This window comes from Lepidothrix coronata, unplaced genomic scaffold (assembly GCF_001604755.1).
Source record: "Lepidothrix coronata isolate B3197 unplaced genomic scaffold, Lepidothrix_coronata-1.0 Scaffold33, whole genome shotgun sequence".
NCBI lineage: Eukaryota > Metazoa > Chordata > Aves > Passeriformes > Pipridae > Lepidothrix > Lepidothrix coronata.
In genome coordinates this window covers 1175270-1191197 of record NW_016690213.1, presented here as the reverse complement: position 1 = coordinate 1191197, position 15928 = coordinate 1175270, and the positions used below count along the sequence as shown (strand labels likewise).

The 15928-nt window shown below is 38.8% G+C and overlaps 1 protein-coding gene across 2 annotated transcripts in view; it reads right to left on the bottom strand.

Annotated features, from left to right (window-relative positions):
* Positions 1–15928, bottom strand: part of LPGAT1 (lysophosphatidylglycerol acyltransferase 1) — a 66578-nt gene that overhangs the window by 39277 nt on the left and 11373 nt on the right. The gene's annotated exons all lie outside the window — the stretch shown is intronic.

The following is a 15928-nucleotide window of genomic DNA, read 5'->3' as shown; positions in this document are numbered from 1 at the left end:
CAAACTCAGTCATTCAAATCTAACCAAGTTAGCTAAAGGCAAGAAAGTGGGTTCAGAAAATGCTGTTCAGATAACAGAAACCATTGGTCACTATTTTGTAGACCAGAGACCAGATGCTTCAGTGGCAAGAATGATGACAGGACGAAGATACAGCTGTTGATCATCCAACATTTACACTGACTAGCAAAACCATGCTGAGATAAGGAAGAGGGGTTAAAAATTGCTAGTTCCATCATCACAAAGTAACTAAGTGGAGAAAGAGAAGACTGCCTCCCGAAGAACACAGGATGGAAAACTAGAAAATGTATGTTGCAAATTTAAAGACCAGAATACGTCTAATGCTGTTATTGGGGCAAAGAGACAAGTGAGTAGAGACTGGCTCTCTTCAATACAAGGGATGGTTACTGCAATGACGGCTAAAGGGAAAGGATGGGCAGGCAGAGGAGCTCTGTGAAGTTCCAAAAGTAAGATGCATTGTCCCCGCATGTAGGATATAATTATTTTTCTGTGTTTGTTCAGTATCTTAAATGGTTCTTACTGGCTGTTATCTTCAGTTCTGACAACAAAGGAAATATTTCACCTGTACTACTGAATCTTTTGTACTGTTATTAACAGGTTTCCAGGCAGTGAACAACTCTCAGCACAGGACAATTACTTCATTACTATCTGTCTTTTAATACATGGTTTAACTGATGCAAAGGCAATAGGCTACACACTCAAAACAAAAAGCAATAATCCATGCATAGCTTCCCTATTCTTGCAGAAATCAATTACCATCACACTTTTGAAAATGGCCACTTCTATTACTTTCTAATGGCTCCCAAATTAGTACTGAATTGAGACTTGAACACCAAGCAAAAAAATAAAATGCTGTATTTTGTCACAGGTAGATAAAATCAGATTAGGGATACGAAAGTGAGGAGGACTGTTCATTCCATAATGTTCAACCTCCTTTCCTTTCCCCAGGCAAGCTAAGCACAGATCCTTCCTTACTTTTCTCAACATGAACTTGGACATTCCCTTTATGCCTCCTTCTCACTATGTGTGAATTTCCTCTGATGGCCTAACTCCATGGAAGTTGGAAAATGCTTTGACATGGCAGTCATAGTTGCCTGCGAACCTCCCTTATCAAGTATTTCACATATCCGGCTACGGCAGTATCCCACAGGGCAAGAAACTAAGACAAAAATGAGAATTGTTTTAAAGAAAAACAAATCAACCACATACTGACTTTAAAATTATTGCTTCGGTGTCTTTATTAAGCAGCCAATATACAACCTTCTTACTGAACTGTGTCTTATTAAAAGTAATAAAAACTAAGCACTAAATACATTAAGCATGTGCAAAATCAGGTTTTTCTCACCTAATTATTTCCAAATAAAACTACTTTATTTCTAGATCACTCAGAGAAAAAAAAATGCAATACTTTACTATAGATACTTCCCTGGAACGTATCAATTTATAGTACTAATCATTTCAACTTTAGAACAATTTAAAAAGCAACTATTTTTAATCTTCAAAACTGATTCAAAGATTGAACTTTCTGAAGGATTAAAATAAAGCTCATGACTGAAAAATGTAAGCCATGAGAAGCAGCACTCAATTGAAAACAACTGAAGAGTAGACCTTATGGAGCTTAATTTGCTAGAAAAAAGTACACTTTAAACATATTAGGTGAAGACCAATGTCTGACTTTGAAACTTTCAGACATGCCCCAGTCAAAGAAACACAGGAAAAAAGTTTGTGGTGTCTATTTAACCTACTCTTGTTAAATCCACAAGGGTATAAAATACACAACCAGCTTACGATGTACTAACAAGCTTCAGATGACAAGTAAGAAAAAAGATGGGCTCTGTTATCCCACTCCAAATGCAAGGTAAAAGAAAAATAAAGTTTGATTTAATTCTTGAATTGATTTACTCAATTCATTTTATCTACCAACCAGCCAGGGTAATAGCTCAACTTCTGCCACTCAGCTGACAAGTAGTAGGTTATTAAATCACAGTGAATCAGCTGGCCCTCCTCTAGCTTCTTTTCTTTCCCTCTGTCAGTTCTCCTCAGGCAATCAGGCTGTCTCTTGTGCTTAATAACGCTTTATGGTCAATTGATTGACCTGATTATCAAGGAGAAAAGAATCACTTTGTGCAAGTCCTTCACAGAGCATTTCTGGATCAGAAACAGAACAGCAAACCACAAAAGTATGCAGAAAAACCACTGCCATTACTATAATTTTTTAAAGAAGAAAAAACCCAAACCCTCAAGTATCTAGAATTTTAAGTTCACAGTGTCCCTTTAAAATCAGCGGGAGGAATAAATGCTTGCCTTCAATTTTCTCACCACACTGAAATTTTCCAAAGGAGAATCTTTGCTTTAAGAAATACTTGTGCTATTACATTCTTCCACTGCAGTTGGAAACATTCAAACCAAAACCTCAGCTGCATAGCAGCAGAACCAGCAACTCTGCTTTGCTCCACTGTAACCAGACAAAAAAAGCTTCAAAGACAAATATTTGTCATTTGGGGGCCTGAAATCCAGCAAACATTCCTCCACAGCTTCTTTTATTGCCAGAGTGTATTTTATAATGATACCAGTTCTGTGTCAACAGCCTGGCAATAGCTGGACTTCTGCAAATGCAGTTTAACATAGTAAAATAACATAAAGGAAGGAAAGACCAGGAAATCAGTTTAACATGGTAAGACAGAAGTGACTTAGCTGTGAGAGACACTTGATTTGTGACTTATGGTTGTACACAAAGGCCTTCTCTGGGAAAGAATGAAGACAAGTATACTTGCCATTACATGAGCCCTAAGACAGAAATATTTATCCCTCTCTCATAACAAGAAGTCCAAGATCTAAAACATCAAGCAAATATTTCATATAATGAGCTGCAGATTTAGCTTTTTACAAGCTAATCCTTGCAGAGCTTAATGAAGAAAATAAACGCAATAAAAGTTTTTTCCATGTTTTTAGTGAACTATTAGACATCTAAATGTAGCTATTGAGAGTTCTCAGAACACTTGGCTACTTTGTAATCATGTTCTTAATGTAACTGTGTGCATACAAGCAATGCTCTGAATAAATATTCAAGCACTTTAATTGCAGTACGCCACTAGGCTGGGCAAATGACTACTCAGTTAACTAACAATTCAGTAGATTTATTTTATACTTTTGGATATACCTGGCAAGAATGGCAGTCTAGTGTTCTGTGTAACTGCCTAGCCATTAATAGGAAAAACTTCATTTTGCATACTGCATTTTAAAACTTAAAAAATGCTCTGAATTTTTTGTTATAGTCAATAGTTTCACTACAGTCTGCACCATAAGAATTGGCATACATTTTTTTGGCATCATAACAACTTAAGTCCTAATTTATTATTTCAAAATCCATTGAGTTTTAAAAGATTGATACTTTCTGGCAAGATCACGGGAAGTCTTTAAGCGTTCTAATTACAACTATTAAAAAGCCCAAACCCTTAAAACAGCTAGGTAAATCACCATAAAGTTACAGTATATGTTAACATATAATTGATTTGTATATCCACTTTATTTGCCATAGGGATTTCAGTAAACACAATATTCACAACTGCCTAGAAACTGGAGAAGTTAAGAACTTTCTCTCTAGAACTTCTCAAAGAATCACAGAATGGGTAAAGCTGGAAGGGGCCACAGGGGGTCAATCTTGTCCAACGTCCTCACTCAAGCAGGGTCATCCTAGAACAGATTGCACAGGACTGTGTCCCAGCAATTCTTGAATATCTCCAGTGAGGGAGACTCCATAACCTCTCTGGTTGATCTGTTCCAGCACATGGTCACCCACACAGTTAAGAAGTTCTTCCTCATATTCAGGTGGGACTTCCTGTGCAACAGTTTCTGCCCATTGCCTCTAGTTCTACTGCTTGGCATCACCAAGAAGAGCCTGGATCCATCCTCTCGGCATACTCCCTTCAGATACTTAAATAGATTGATGAGGTCCCCTCTCAGTTGTCTCTCTCATCCTTTCCTCGTAAGAGAGATGCTCCAGTCCCCTCATCATCTTTGTTGCCCTCCACTGAACCAGCTCCAGGAGCTCCATGTCTCTCTTGTACTGAGGACCCGGAGCTGGACACGGCACTCCAGACGTGCCTCACTAGGTCTGAGGGACAGGACCACCTCCCTTGACCTGCTGGCAACGCTCTTCCTAATGCACCCCAGGACACCATTGACCTTCTTGGCCAGAAGGACACACTGCTGGCTCAGGGACAGCTCGTTGTCCACCAGGACCCCCAGGTCCTTCTCTCCAGAGCTGCTTTCCAGCAGCTCAGCCCCCAGCCTGTGCTGGTGTTATGAGATTATTCCTCCCCAGCTGCAGGACCCTGCATTTTTAAACATATCCTTAGTTTATTTTTTTCTTCTGATCACTTGTAATCACTTGCACCCATGATGCAAGACTTCATGAAAGTTTGTTCCAAGAAGCTGCAGACTGGCAACACTTGGAACTGAACAGTACCACAAATAAACAGCATTACTGAGAGACAGACTCCTTTGCTTCCTCAAGAGCCAGCCTGCTTTCTAACAGAAGGAATGTTATTATTAGGTATTTAATAGTGACTGCAACCCATGACAACCAGGTTTCTATGTTTTAAACACTCCTCCTCTTACTCAACCATTTATGTCTGGCAAGTTGCAATCCTGCTTTCCTGTTATTCACAAATGACTCGTCAAAGCATGTTTTTGCTACAGCAGCTATGTACAGTTGTTAAACTCATTTGTCTCTCCTTTGTAGATGAGATTCTTTGATAGCTGGCAGTAAGAAATCCCAGAAGTGATGCCAGAGGTTAAATACTACTTACCATGATGACTACACTGCATTACAACAAATAAAAAAAAGACAAAGACATGCTAAAGGTGTTTTTTTCCCCTTAATAAAAAGGTTAAATCTCTGGAAATTGGTTGCATACAGCAAAAAAAATAAAAAAAAAAAGGACTAAGCAAAGTTGCACACAGTTACATTTTACAGTTTTTTTACATTTCTTAAGCATGTACTCTAGGTTTAGAAGGTATTTTAAAACACCTATATAAAATCAGACACACACTATTGAAAAGAGAAAAATAACTCTTCCTATCCCAACCATTCCTTCCAAAATTCATACTGCCAAGGAAAACTTCATTTCTTGTCTCTAAGTACACACAAGACATAGAGACAATGAATAAAAGTACAGCACAGAAAAGGAAGGGAAGAACATACACACAATATCATATCTCAGTAAACACAGCTTCACTTAACATGCTATCCTTCGGCTATTAAAAAATGTGCCCTTCCTAACAAAAGTATTGTCAACTTCAACGCTATTGTAATATACATATCTTTAGGTTATTATATCAATAATAAACATGTAGCTTCAAACAAGATTTTGATATCAAAAAGAGCATCTTTTACAGATAACTTGATTCAAATTTTATGATGATAAACAGACCTGCACTGAAAATTTTATCCTTTTATTTCCATCAAGAAAAACACAACAGAAAAGTCAGGGTAGAAGCAGCAGCTAGGGAAGGGAAGCCTGTAAATAAAGGGAGATTGTTCTTACAGTGCATGTTAATAAACCAAGGCTGGGTTTAAGATGTCCCAGTCACCATCTTCATTTTTCTGCAGCAAACCATTTTGCACACCTCCACACTTAATTGTAGGAAACAACACAATTTCCTTTTGCTTTCAGTTCTATTCTTCTTAGTTTCCACCCTCTCCTTCTGCAGTTTACAGTCAGATCTGCTTTGTGGAGAAGAGGACTTTAGCAGTCACAATATTTGTTCCTTAAGTTAACCCATACTCTTAATTCAATTAACCAACAGTTAGAGGTGTTAAGGGGCCTCTGGTGGTCTAGTGGTTAGGGTGCAGGACTCTCACCGCTGCGACCCGGGTTCGATTCCCGGCCCCCCGGGCAGATGGAGCTCGTTAGCCCTGTAAGGCAATCCATCTAAGAGAAGGTCACTCTAAACAAACCTACGTTCTGAGACCCTCACTGCCACTGTCCAAGCGTGCTTGGCCCCGGCAGATGAACCTCAGGATTAAAGGGTGGGCTCAGTTCAGCGCACGCTGGGTCTCACCTAAAAAATCCACTGCGCAGGCTCGAAGGGTTAATGACCTTTCCCAAATCTTCGCTCGCGAAGACTGGCCATTATTATTAGAGGTGTTAAAAACAGGAGACAATTACAACAGAGATGCCCGGGCTCTGTCACCTTTCTAACCATTCCAAGAATCCTGTTTTTCCTAAAGTACAGCAATTCCTTTTAGAAACAGGTTCTAGCAATGACTGTTTTTGAAGACTGACTTAATTTTCCTGGAGTGCACGTTCAAAACCTCAGGGGTACAGTTTACTTGAGTTCCATAACTCACAGGCACAAGAGATGATTCTTGTGGCTGAAGAGAGGGCTCCTTTTACCCGTATGTGAATGAGAATCAATACTCAGCAAAACCTTAGCTCACCTTCAGGGAAGCAAACCTCTTCCACCACCCTCAGTACTGGCAATAACATTTCAAGAGCTTCAGCTCTTGGCAATTATGTTGGGCAAGTGGTTTATATGCTAATAAAACCCTTAAAATTAACAGAATCTAACAGAATACACAAGCTACGATCACAGCAGATATTTAAGGAATAGTTCCAATGTATTTTAAGTCTTACAAGAACACATCATGCACTGGACATACCCTCCACATTTTGCTGGAGGTCTCACTATCCGTTATTTTATGCCGCTCCCATAAAACTACTTGAAATGTCCCACAGCTCACAGTTTCAATCATTGACACTAAAACCCCAGTTGCATATGGTGGTCACTGCTTCCAAAAAGTAGTACAAGACAGTGTTCTTAGTCACACAGGTAAATGGGAACTGTGAGACATGAAGACTGTGATTGATGTCAGCTTTCATGACTATACTGGGCACAAACTGTAGCAGCTGAGAAGGAACTCCGCTGTCTGTTTTGCTGCTTCTATTCTTAGAAAAGCAACTGCAAGACTGAAGAAGGAGATGGAGTGCTGAAATCCTTTTGAAGTACCTCATGCTCATGAGTCAGACCACTCGCAGAAGGAGCAAGCTGTACAGCACATTCCTCCCTGATGACAGATAAAATACATTAACCACCCAGGGGAACATCAATGCATTCATGAACTAATATCCTAATGCTCTAATACCTCACATGCTGCAGAGGTTATAATGGCCAGAAACAAACAAAAAAAAATAAAAAATAGTTCGTTTGAAGCCTAGAGAAAGGAGAAGCAAAACAGGAGGGCAGTCTTGCAAGTACAGATTTTTAAGGGATACTGCAAATCAAACGGTCAGGCCTGAAAGTTAAAAATGATACCGATAGGTTTTAAAGTATGCACACAAAAATCACCTAGTTAGAAGCACACTGTCACCAAGGTCCTAAAAAGGCAGAGGAATTTGAGCCAGCAGTAAATATCCTTCAGGTTAACTGCTATCACTTCAGCTTATATGTAAAGCTGACATTCTGTACCGTTTTGGTCTTTCCTAGTTACAGTGTGGAAAGAAACAACATCAACTTATGTTCCAAAATGTTTATTTTCAACCTCAAAGAAAGACAAAGTTTTCAGGACTGTCCTTAAGATGACCATAAACCAAAAAAGGTATGTACGCTAAGGATGAACTTTTGCCTGTTCCCAGTTAAAAGTTTTTGAAGACTGGGGATGGCCAAAAAGCTGTAGCACCATAAATGACAGAAGCAAAGAAACATATTTTTGTAAAACAAACAATCAAAGAAACTCTGAATAGAAGGATCTCAGCTAAGTTGTTACAGAGACCAGATTTGCAGCTTACTGAGACTGCACAATTTTACATGGAAATAAACAATCACAGGGCCACAAGACCACTTGCATGAAAAAAATGTCCCATGGAGTTTTGGTCCACACATGTTTTATTGGTCCTCAAACAGATTGTGTGGATTTGAAAATTTTAAGGAGAAGAACCAAGACATAAATTTTTTTTTACCAGTCTGCACTTTGCGATTCAACCCCAAGGTCAGAGACAACGACAGAAACACCAGAGTCAATCCCTCAACACAAAGAGGTCAGCAGTTGCCTAAGTAGACCCTTTTTGTCAGACAAGGCTGTGGGTCCTGCATTTCAGCCTCTTTATCTACAAGAATAATTTTTACAAGTGAAGATGGATTCTCACCACTCAAGCACATGACTTTATATACTAAATCCACATAATACTTTTCCATTGTTTTAAAACACAAGAATCAAATTCTCAGGGTTTCACCTGTAACACTGATGATGCTTACTCTTAACAAGAGGGTAATCCAACATCAAATTTCCATAAGTTGATATCTAAGAAGTCCTTTTCAGTTTACTGTACACTGAAACTGCAATAATTTAACTATGGTTACAATGCAAAACATATTCTAAGCTCAAAGAAAATTCTATCTGCATGACTGTTTTATGAAAAACAGACTGGCTTTTCTAGAATTAAAAAGAAAAGTTACTTTGAAAACAGGAATTTTGGAATACAACATCATTGCAACATTTCAAGCACATTTCTTTGTAAAAGGTTAAGTACTACAGAGGAGCAGTCAGAGGAGGAAAGAGTTCATTTTCTCTGATAAAAAAAAACATACCAGTGCAGCTGGGTAATGAAAAAATGCTACAAATACGAAGCTTGCTATTATTGTTACCCTTATCACCCTTTCAAGCAAATAACAGTTGGCTGAGGCTCTGTATTTTTAATAACTTGAACCCAGCAGGTTACTACAGTACTTGACTAATACTCATCTGCCCCATCACTACTGCTGTGCAACTAAGCAAGCAGGAACAGAGCTGACAAACAGGGTCTGACTCAGCAAACACCAACAGACAAGAACAATTCAATAAAAGTGCTATGGCACTTTTGTCTTTATTTTCCCTTTAAAAACTACTGGTATCTTACAAAAAATTCCCATCTGTTGCATGAGCTGGAGAACTCATTCCCTATGGGATTCAAGTCAGCAAATACCATATGACTTCATGCTCAGTATATAAAGTAGGGGGAAGAAGGAAGAAAAGAGATGTTTGGAGTGATGCCATTTGTCTTCCCAAATAACCAGTACACGTGATGGAACTCTGCTTTCCTGGGGATGGCTGAACACCTGTCTGCACAGGGGTAGGAGTGAAAGACTTCCTTGTTTTCCTTTTCTTGTGTGTGTAGCTTTTGCTTACCCTATTAAACTGCCTTTATCTCCACACATGAGTTTTCCAGCTCTTACACTTTCGATTCTCTCCCTAATCCCACTGATGGGGGAGCGACCAAGCAGCTGTGCTGTACTTGGTTGCTGGCTGGGGTTAAACCACTACAGTCCAACAAAGGGCCACTGAGATGAGTAAGGGACGAGAGCATCTTTCATATGAGGAGAGGCTGAGCGAGCTGGGACTGTTCAGCCCAGAGAAAAAAAGGCTCCAGGGCAAGAATCGTACCCATGTATCAGTACCTGATGGGGGTGCAGAGAGAGGAATAAATATGACTTAGCCACACTCTCCCCTGTAGTATGCACTGACAGGTTGAGAAGTAATAGGGGCAAATAAAAATACAAGATATTCCACTTCAACACAAGGCAAAAAGGAAAAAAAAACCAAATATTTTTACTTAACATTTTTCCAGGTTGTGAAGTGCCCATCCTTGGAGCTATTCAAACCCTGACAGGACATGAACCTGGGCAACCCGCTCTAACTGACCTTGCTTTGAGCAGGGGATTCAACTGTATGATCCTCAGAAGTCCCTTCCAACCTAAACAATTCTGACAGCCTGATACCAGGAGGAAAAGCACAGTGTTAACAGAATTCTTTCTTAGTGGATATGTTCAACTGCAACAAAACCTACAGTTTCATCCTGCAGCATGAAAAGGAACAGCCTTTACAATCACAAAGCACATGTTGCAAATATAAACTGGCAAGGTTTTTCTGTTTTACTGCTGCAGAACTGCAGCAAAGACATAGATCTGAAGGATAGTTCAAACCTTAATATGAAAGAAGGAGAGTATGATTCATCTGGGATCATCAAAGTCAGGCACAAAAACAGGACTTGTAACCAACACCAGAAAGTTGAGGCAACAATGTATTTTTTTGCCAGAATAAGCCATTGTGTTCACTGTTAGTCTTGGTATCTTCATCTAAAGATCCAAAGATCTTAATTTATATAATTATATATATAAAATTTATCTGTATCTACAGCTATATTATCAAATATCACAGCAAACTAAATTCCTCTATTGAGACTGTTTTGTCTGCATGTCAAACATGAGGCAAGTAAACAGCTACATTGAAACAGCTACTTTTAGTTACTCAAACACCAAGACATTCAAATTACTATTTAACACTCAGACACAGCTACTGACACCTACCTAAACATAAAATTTAAAGCCTAGAATAATAACAACTAAACAAAAAAGACCCCAACAGGTGAAGTGTGAAGGCCTCAATTATTTCCCCTACTATCTTTATCTCAGATATTTATCTAAAATATTTACCTAAGTTGCTCTTATACTTGAGAACCAGAAGAGTCACTGCAACATCATGTGACCATCTGTGCTGGTAAAAAAAAAGGGGCAAGCTAGCACAATCAGAGCTATCAGAAGACAGCAGGATGGGGCAGCAGGCACCAGCTGGACCAGGATGAATCCTTATAGAACTGTGGTTTGCTATGCTGGAAGACCTGCTGGGCAAGTCTGGTTTGCCCAACAGGCAAAGCATAATCAGTACGAGTCACCCAGGTTACCTTTGAAATTGATATGAATTTCTTTTTGAAACAAAGTTGTTCATTTAAGGAATATGTTTAGAGCATGTTAAAAATGGGAAACCCTCCACTCTTCTTTTCTTTCTAAGCCTAAATATATAAGAGAAAGATAAACATCCTTGTTATAAAAATTTCGTAGCCATGTGTCACAGAGACTACAGAGCCATTATTTAGGCAGGAACAGGGTGACAGCTGTCTGATTTTTAGTGGGCTTTGGATTTGTTTGGGGAAAGTAAATTAAAGAAAGTATTTTCTCCCTAAGAGAGCAGTCTGAAAGCACACCTTCATCCTCACAGTTAAAGTACTAGATCGTAGCAGTAACCTGAGCTGTCTTTGCAGAATCAACCGACTAGACAGCAGAAACTACTCAGAGGCAATATCAAAACTACAATACAATAAATATTACTACAGTTTCCTTTTGAGTCACTGGCAATGGTATGCATTACTAATTTGATCCTGTTGCTTGTCTTTCCAGATGTCAAATTCCCTTTGATGCCAAAAAAGAGTCATTCATAAGGTACTTCACCTCCCATAACTGTTAAGGTGGCTCAAAAAGTACACCTACCATATCATAGAGCCTTAAAAAGCTAAAAGGTACGGGACAAAAGCAGATCTTCTTAGTCAGGTTCCAGGAGAAACAATGCCCAGAGAATATACCCAGGTTTGTGGCTCTAAGTAAAGGGGTACTTTTCAGATTGTGTAATCAACACCAAAAACCAGTATATCCAAACCAACTGTGTGAAAAATCCCATTAGGGTAATGGTCTGCGCAGAGCAAATGGCTTGTGAAATCGCAGGCCTGTTTCCTCCAGACAGAGAACTATCTCTTTCAAAGCCTCAGTTCTTAACTCCGAGAATCCTGATGTAAACTAGTTGGCCTGGTGCAAACCGGCCAAAACCAACAATCAACAAGTCAGTGCACAGAAATACAGCATTCCCACAGCTTCCATTCAATTGCTCAGCTCCTTATGCAGAGATGCACACTGCAACATCACAGGACTCTGTTAGGAATCTAATTTTCTTCTTTATGTGACAGAGATAGAGTCTGTACTGTGTAATCCACAACAATATGAATAACCGTGAAACTGGACAAAGACTCACTGAAAAAAAATGCATCCACAAGGCAGAAGGAAGCCTTTTAATAAATAATTGGGGAAAATCTGTAATGCTGTTTCAAGAAAATAAGACATAACCAGAGTCCGATGGCTATAAAGAAATAAAGAAAAGAATCATCTATTATCATAGATAGGTAAATAAGGGGATGCAATCCACACTAGATGTTTTGCTTTTGAAGTGGACAGATTTGAGTCCCTGTAGCTTCTGGGCAGCAATACATAAGACTTAAAGGAATTTATTACAAAAATTTAAGTATATGCACTGATAACTGTTGTGCTGCCCAAAATGAACTCCTGATAAAGACTGCACAAAATTTTAATTGTTATTCAAGATGGAGCAAGCTCTAGCACAACAAAGTTCTCCAAAACTTGTTGTTTTACTCTTTAAGAAAAAATAAATGTGAGGTATTTGGAAAGCCACAGTTTTAGCCATACAGAAGATTCTGCTTTCATTTAATCTAGATTCCCAAGTCAGCCCAGTTGACAGTAGGGCTTTAAAGAGCAAGTAATTGTTGGCATATAGCAATGAACTTGCTCAGGAAGAGATGGTCATTTCCTCTCCTTTTATGATTTGCAGATTGCAAGCTTCCCATATAATTTCAAGAAAACCAGGAAAGCTTGAAGATTTTCAGATATTTTTCCTAAAAAACACAGCTGCAGAAACAATATGACATATGCAGCAATCTTCCAACAAATATCCCAAGGCCATGCCATATCAAGACTTTCTGGGGACAGCAGAGGAACTCAGCCTAACTTAGTTATTACCTACTCTATCAGGGACTGGAGAGGTTGGCCAGCAATGAAACGACACTATTTGGAAGTCTCACTTACATTTTTAACTGCGCATCTTAAGTTACTACATAATTTGGGACCACAAACTTTTCAGAGCACTACCCAAGAGGCTCTTTGAGGTAAAACACATACAGAACGCAGAAAATCAGCACTGGATTGCACAAAGAAGGAGAGCAATTTCTCACAGGAAACTGATAAAACACAGTATTCTAGTGCAGTTACATAGTAGAGAGGTTTTCAAGGTGTTTCTGGTCCTCATTAAATCCTCTGACATGCCTTGAGGGTTATCAAATACAATAACCAGAAAACTGTAATAGGACTGAAAATGAGGAAATTACTACTTTTTCTTTAAACAAGATGTGGAACTTGGCTAAAACTCCAAGTCAGACTGCGTTTATCTCTCCCTACATCCCAGCCCTAAATAAACAGCATGGTGAGGTGAAAAGCCTGATCAGCCCCCAGTCATTCAGCTACTCAGCTCTAGAACTGTACCACCAGGAGAGGGCACAGGCAAGGGTTACAGCCAAAAGGGTGCATACCAAGAAAAGCTGCCAGGCTGACTACAGTTAAGAACTAAGACTCTGCTTTTTAAAAGATATGCTAGGTTACAAAAAAAAAAAATCATCACACTACTGAGTAAGGAAACTGTTCTCCAAGTGTTCAAATCCAAGTGGGCTCAGAAAAACATGACTTTTCATATATCCTTTATATAAGTCATACTGATTAAAAAAATCCCTAAGCAGATCTTCATCTATTTTTCCTCCTAACAGAAGCAAACTGCATGACTTTAATCACTGGCTGAAGGTTCAAGCCAAGAAAACCAACAATACTATTATTACTGGACATTAGGATACTAAATGTGGTAAGACCACCCCTATTTCCCAGCTCTGATCATTACCTTCTGTTTATCTAAAGAAAGTTCAGATACCTTGCAGTTACCTTATAATATTCCTCAGCTCCTGCCTAAGTTACTACAACACACTGTTGATGATGTCTTGTTTTACAGCTGACGTTTTTCAGCCCAGCTCACAGTACAGTACAAATAATCACCACACAAAAGTAGTGCCGGATGTATTTGGAAAACCCTTTACTTTTAGATTATCTCCATTAAATAGCCAATATGGGAAAGGCAAAAGGCCATTCTGTGCGTTTATTTGTTGCCTCCCTACACTGACCTCAGAACTGAGGAGCTTGTCTCCTCTTGAAGGACACTGAACATCCAAACCTCTTCAACTTAGTCAAGTCTGGACAGAAAAAAACAGAGCTACTGAGCACCTGAATGATCATAAGAACACTGAGATTGCAGACGTAGCGTAATTTAAAAATCAATTATCCTCAAGCAATAAAACCTACTACTAATCACGAGCTGCAGCATTACTCTCTTCTCCACCCACGCACCTCTGCACTGTTCTCCAGTTCCAGCGGGACAGCATTGCCATATACCACAAAACAGGACCAACTCATCAGACATTTTCAGGTTGCAGTGTGAAAGGGAAAACTTAATAATGAAAGGCCTGCAAAGGATCAAAAACTAACTGGATGCCGATGTAAGAAAGCAGAACGACAAACCTTTTAAAAGAAGTTTTAAATGTTTCCACCATCAGGTTTCAAGGACTTTATAAAACTTCTCATCCATGCTACAAATAACAGTCTTTAAAACGCGGAGGCTATAACATGAACAAGAACTGTGAAAACATTGTCCCTTTGACTTTTTAGGTACTACATTAATTTTTTTCAAATAATGGATTTTATAAAGGCCGGGGGGAAAATGATGTTAAGTCATCACAGATTTCATAAAGTAATTTAATCAAAAACCAATTAGAAGCTAATGATGCAAATAAATATAACAGCAATATCCTATATTTATTTAGTTTTATGTTTCTGTTTATGCAAATCCCATTATTAAAACAAGAGGCAACAGCAAGTTCTAGCTGGGAACTTAAGTATTACTTCTGCTGGTATGACACAACCAGTGATTCAAAACAACAAAGCCTCTTATTAAATTTACCCCAAGTTATCCTATACCAGTTCAGCAACTCTTAAAAATTGTGTTGCCAGGTTTCAGGTTGACAGTAAGCAGAAATCCATCATAAAACCAGAAGTGATGCCTTAATGGCACACTCAGGCTATCACAAATTAAGTAATTAGCAGGAAAAAACAGCCTCCTCATTATATTGTTCTAGCTGATGTACCTCAAAGCAGCAGCAGAAAGTTTACCGTTCCTAATTTTAAAAAAAGTTTAGCTCTCTAGCATCTGTTACTATTACAAAACAAATAATCCTCTTACACCTGCTGACAACTGTAAAAAATACCTTGGATTTGTGGCTGACAGTCACTACTGCGAATTTCTAACAGAAATGGTCAGACTCTATACAAACAAATTTATTCAAACATTCTGAATGGATGATTCCAACACCTACCCTTCATCCTCAGTGCACAGACTAATATTCAATGCACCTTTCAATTAAATACCCAGGTTGCAATTGTGAAACATGCTGCTTCAATGGCAGTAATTGAGGCTCCTCTTCCTCTCTCTGTTCTTGCTCCTCAAATTCAAAAAAAATCCACAGCTCAAATCAAAAAATTTTTCTATACATTGGGAACTAACAGTAAAAATGACAGCAGACAATTCTGGGGAACAAAAAAAAGAAAAAGATCAGACTTGAGTACTTCAATTAAAAACAGTACTTCAATGCACAGCAGTTTCTCTGGAGAGCACCCATAAAGGGGTTGAACAACGGAGTTGTAGAAGACTCAGCAAATGGGCTTCTCCATTTCAAATACAGTAAGTGTGCCACAAATGAAAGAAGATATTATGACTCAAAATTCTACTTTACAATTAAATGATGAATGTGAATACTCTGAAGTCTGTGAGCAACAGTAGGCACTGTAACCACTTTACATGCAAATTGTTATGATCTGTGGCTACAAGTGCCTTGGCTGAATCCTGAAGCTCTTGCCCAAAGTCTTACAAATCATTTTTATTTCAGATTAAAAGAAAACTCGTCAAAAAAAGAATTATTTATTCAGGTTACAGAAGTCTAGCACTCCCATGGAGTAAGAGCTTTGTTCAATACAGTTCAAACATCAAATTCTACCTATCCAACCAAATCCTCCATGCTCTCCTCAAAGAGCCTCTGCCCCAAAGCAAAGCCAGTGAGTGACCAGACGCTCAGATTTACCACATGTTTTTTGCAAAGTATCAGGAAAGGGTGGTAATGGGACTAGAAAAGAAGGGAGGAAGCCACCCACTAGTTATTTCCCA